The following is a 5,645-nucleotide window of genomic DNA, read 5'->3' on the forward strand; positions in this document are numbered from 1 at the left end:
ATCCTCGAGGGCTATTTCACCCCCTACTGCTACTATCACATATATCATAAAATGTCATATTATCAGACATATCTGGGGTGTCCAATCTACCCTTCTGTGACATCCCAGAATTTAGGGCTGAATCTATAAACGGTCAGATCACCGCGAACCTTTTTTATATTGACCGGTTGAATTTTAATGCATATTTTAGCAGAATTATAACGTCATTCCAAATAAAATAAGATATGAAATGGTATCTTATCTCAAATTATGGAAAATGCCAAACGAAACGTAAAGCACAAACTGTAACTTTGGTTAACGACTGAAAAACTGAAATTTTGTATCAAGTGCCTGTGAACAAAGAAAATATTCTAGGCTCGTAGTACAGATTTTCCTGATCGCGGATATATAAAGAACTTCCAAAACGGAGTTCGTATGCAAAAGATACGACCATTTTAAGAAATCAAACCAGTATAACACTGACATTATCTGATTTCATAAACCGTATCGATCATTTGATGCACTTGCACACCTCAGATATAAATTTTGAGAGTGTTTTTGGACACAGACTATGGTCTAATAATTTATTTGCTACTCGAAGTAATTTTAGATTGAAATAGTCAAAAAAAAAAATCAAAAGTTTCAAACCAATTAGACGTGAAACTTTAAACATAAATTCTTGGAGTTCCACAATTAAAAAAATTTATCTGTTCAAGTTTTTAGAATCCTTCAATTAAAATCTATCAATTGGTAGTATCATAAAAATTTCCCGAGGTCGGGAATTGGACACGCGAATCGAAAACCCATTTTTAAGGCTAAATGAAATGTTATGCACTGAAATAAATTAAAAAAAAAAAAAAAAACATTTTTATGGATGCCTTAAGCTTACGTCTCTCTCTTTCTCTCTCCATATCTCTCCCTCCTTCACTTATTTGGACTCTTATGAAAGTCAACATAGATATAGTTAGGAAATGTCCACAGAGACTTTACTAAGTGATCAAAATTTTCATACTTTAATGGTGAAAGAAAAAAACAAAGAAACCCAGCAATTGTCGATAACTCCTCTCAACCTAATTCAAACTTCATATTTTCCTCTATGTATTGGGAAGGGTACTGTACATAACCATAAGCTGACCAAGGCAAAAAAATACCCAAACAATTCCATCCTATCTCTTGTTCTTTTTTCTGTTTGCAACACTCAAGAACACCTCCGGTGGAAGTGTTGTTTCTCATTTTCCGGCAAAGCAAGGAGTCACACCAACATCTTCGTTTCCCATTTCTTATGTGTTGACCGAAGCAAACGAACCACCCACTGCCGCCTTTTGTAACCACCGGAAAACCACCATCCTAAAATTATCGGGCATACATACAGCCAAGTACCCTCAAAACATCACCACCCACTGCCTCTATCGTTTTATTGGAGCTTCTCCACCGATAACCACTCGAAATCGCCACCCACCACCCATTTCCGGTGAAGAAATCACCCAACAGCTCCCTCCTCTGTAGTTCTGCTGTTTCTATTCACCACCACCCCCTCCCTTACCTCCGCTCTCCGTATCCGTCAAGCATAAGCCAGGACGAAGCAGCAGAAGGTCGCTAGATCAACCCCCTGCCGCTCAACGCCGCCAATATCCACTATCATCGGACTTGTTGCTGCCGACGCCAACCACTCACGACCACCGCCTACCCTCTGTAAGCCCTTTTGCCATCACCATCATTCGTGTTTTAGCCCTTACGAACAACCGAGGCCATGAGACCCAGCAGATGGGTCTCGTTTCCCTTGATTCGACTGTGAATCACGTACAAGAACGTGGAAGACGAACTGTGCAAACATTGATACAGTTTATTTCGATCTAGCCCTAAACTATGTTGCTTTTACGAACCTAGTCCCTCCTTGTGAAATAAATCACATTCAAGTCAAACTGTCATATAATATAGACAAGATTAACCCCTCCTTTCGAAAACCTTACCAAGATGAGTCCGAAATTTGCAACTTAGGCTGTGAATGTACAATTTTAGTCCCTGCCTTGGAAAAATATTACAAGAACAGTCCATCGTTGAATAATTTTAACAAAATAAATCCGTAGAATTTATTTACTTTATCAAAGACCACCCTATACTTAATAATTAATACCAAAACTACCCTTTTTGGTTTATTAGGTAATACAAATAGACCCGGTCATTCGGTTTAAGGGCATAAAACGTCACGGAACGACATTCACGACAAATTCACTCTCGAGCCTCGTTCACGCTTCAAGGGTGAGTGTTACGACCCCTTTTTATGTTTTATTATTTTGGGGGGAATACATGTGAAATATACATAAATATATCTTCCAATTATGAAATGTGTTTATAAAAATGCTAAATATATATCGGTTATGGAATACGCATATAAAAAAATATATCTAGTTTTAATACTTATTATTGTCAAAATAATGTATTATATACTGATTTCTTTACAATATACATGTGTTTAAGAATATTTAATCATGTGCATAATTTATTTTGCTTACATCGAGCATGTACAAACATATTTATTAATTATATATGTATAAATTATAACAATTATATCTTGGAAATCATTCATCCATGTGAAGAAACATTTTATCTATTTAAGCGAGTGACATACATTTTTACGGATTTAACGAAATTATTCAGCTTTTATAGTGAAACTTTACCGTATAACCTAGTTAATGGCTTCTATAGTGAGACAGTATTCATTACCTAGGTTTAACCACTTAGTATTCCCATTTAACTATAACTGTTAATCCTCGGAGCGAGATACGTATGTATAGATCTATACGGGTTGACACCCCTACCTGCGGTTGCTAGCTACAACCTCGACTGATCAATCGAAGCGGGTGAATATTTATCTTTGGTATAACTACGATGTCTAATGAAGCGTTGTGCAGGGATTATAATTGGTCACATAGCTCGGTTATAGGACTCACTATAGGCATTAACTAGACTCTTTAACTAGAAACCACGGATCCGGTTTCTCTGTTTATCAAGCATTTTAAGTATGGAATTACTTATGGTATAACTCTTTATCAAGCATTTTAAGTATGGATTTACTTATGGTTTAACTCTTTATCGAGCATTTTAAGTATGGACTTACTTATGGTATAACTCTTTATCAAGCATTTTAAGTATGGATTTACTTATGGTTTAACTCTTTATCAAGCATTTTAAATATGGATTTACTTATGGTTTAACTCTTTATCAAGCATTTAAAGTATGGGTTTACCTATGTTTTATCACTTTATCAAACATTTTAAGTATGGATTTACTTATGATTCATCTCTTTAACAAATATTTCAAGTATAGATATATTTGTGATTTAACTCTTTATCAAACAACAAAAGAAATACTTTCTAGACTTATAAAGTATCATTACTGCGGTTAGCAGAAAACCTGTAACTCTCACCAACCTTTGTGTTGACCCTCAAATCACATGTATTCTCAGGAGATCGGTGAACCAGCCTTTAACAGAAGATTTGTTCATGGATTTTCAGGCAATCTAGTCTCATTTAGTTTTTGTTATGTCGGCCTAATTGTTATCGCGGATTTATGAACAAATTAATATATGTATGAACCTTGTATTCGAACTTTAAACTTGAATGTAACCGCTATGTTGTTATTGTTGTAACTTGTGATGTATATTCAATTTGCTTGGGATCCATGAACTAAGTCGCACAGCCCGGCGTATTTCGCCGCCTCGGCCGGGGGTGTGACACCTTCGGTCCTAACGACCGAACTTCGGGACTATTCCCCTCCTACTACCACTACCACGTCTAACATATCATGCCAACATATAAACATATCATCACATACTGTCAGACATATCTGGGGTGTCTGACCTACCCTTCGGTCCTAACAACCGAACTCTACTACTATCACATATACATATCATACCAACATATAACATATCAGGTAGTAGCAAACCTAGATGATATCACAAAGACAATCATCTAACATACAACTCCTACTGGTGGGCCGGCATTGTGGCCGTAGACCCACCGTTGCTGGAAGGTAACTCACCTCACACTGCTGAAGTCCTGCAGAAAAAACCATAGTTGCTGGATCGCAGATTCCCGATCTGTTAATATCAAAATATCACCCAATTAATAATTGGGTTCCAACTCATATCCATAATCCCATACTTGGGGTAAAAGACTACTTTACCCCTATCTTAGCTTGACTCAAGCCCAGGGCCCAAACCAAGGCCCAAAAGTCTAATAATGAACCAAGGCCCAACTATTGCCTTTCTATGGCCCAATTTTCCAAATTGGGCCCAAACTCCTTATGTGGGCCTTACCCTAAGTCCATTAGATTATTCTAGTCCATTTGTTTGCTCTTGGATGGTCCATTATTATCCCAATCACCAAAGCCCAATAGGAAGGCCCAACTCAATGTCCAAGTGAAATTAGGGTTTCACATAAAATGACAATTAGGGTTTTCTCACTTAACCCATTAAGGACTTAATACATTAAATCCATCAATCTACTAGGTAAATCATATCGTATTATAAATTTGGGCATTTAAATCCATGAAACTTATTAGTACGTCTAATTCTTATTAAATTAATTACCTTTTAATTAATGCGACCGAACTATATTCATGTCTATATTTGCAGCCCATTAGATAAAACGAACGCCCATAAATTAATTAATTTTAGACCCACTTACTAATTAACAAGGCTTTACCTTATATTATATTTATCTTGAACTTAACCAAACGTCACTTAGCCCAAAATATACTAATTGAATCCATATGATATTAGCCCAAATGAATTAAAGCCCAGAAATAAAAGGAATGCAAATTACTTTTCAATTCAGGCCCAAGGAAATACCTACACGCTGGGTGACAAAGCTACATGCGTCATCCGCCGCCTCCGATGATTCCTTCTCCGGCAGCCAAGTTCCACTTTCGGCGATAGAAGTCAGCCAAAAAATGGACATTCACCTCCGTCATTGATGTTATCTCTGAACCGGTCTCTTATTCCATGAACATTTACCTGCCCTCTCACCATTTCTTTATTGTCTCACTCCACAGCATAAGGCCGTCGGCAACACACTCACACACACACACACACACACACACTGCATCGCCAAAGGAGATGAAGCTCCTATGTCTCCATCTTGACCTCTTCTCCTTTAAAATCCTTTCACAACCAATCTACACGCCATGATATCAGCTGGAAGATCATCAGGGTACAATGGAGTCGGATTCTTTAAAAAAACTTTCTGATAACACAAACCCAAAACAAAGATGGGTCCAACATCGGTTTAGAACAGGAAGAAGAATTGATGGACTACGCTTACATTTTCTTTCCAGCTAGTTAACAGGGAAATTAGAAAGATGCTTACACCTACTACTTACCCCCTTCACCCACTATGATGCCTGAGGAATAGATCTGGCGAACATGTCCGGTCAACACTTTTCCCCTCTCTCCTCCCGTTTCTCTTTCTCTCTCAGCATCGCACCTAAGTACACACTCATACAGTACACACTCTCACTCCCCTTCTTCACGCTAGAATGGTTGCTTCAAATATACTCGATCGGATGCAGGGCATACAACAAGAAACAGGAGACAATTCCTTCCCTCACGCTATGTCGCTATCAAAGGGGACAAAATACCAAGATATTCATAGATGGCATAAATG

At 37.6% G+C, this 5,645-nt stretch overlaps 1 long non-coding RNA gene across 1 annotated transcript; it reads left to right on the forward strand.

Moving 5' to 3' along the window:
• The first annotated feature begins 961 nt into the window (after positions 1–961).
• On the forward strand, positions 962–3,628 carry LOC145102651 (uncharacterized). The gene is made up of 3 exons (XR_013706214.1): positions 962–1,671; positions 2,140–2,238; positions 3,446–3,628. It is a non-coding gene; the product is annotated as an uncharacterized LOC145102651 (long non-coding RNA).
• Positions 3,629–5,645: the final 2,017 nt, after the last annotated feature.

The sequence above is a fragment of the Lactuca serriola genome, chromosome 4, assembly GCF_051521515.1.
Source record: "Lactuca serriola cultivar US96UC23 chromosome 4, Lser_US96UC23_V15, whole genome shotgun sequence".
Classification (NCBI taxonomy): domain Eukaryota; kingdom Viridiplantae; phylum Streptophyta; class Magnoliopsida; order Asterales; family Asteraceae; genus Lactuca; species Lactuca serriola.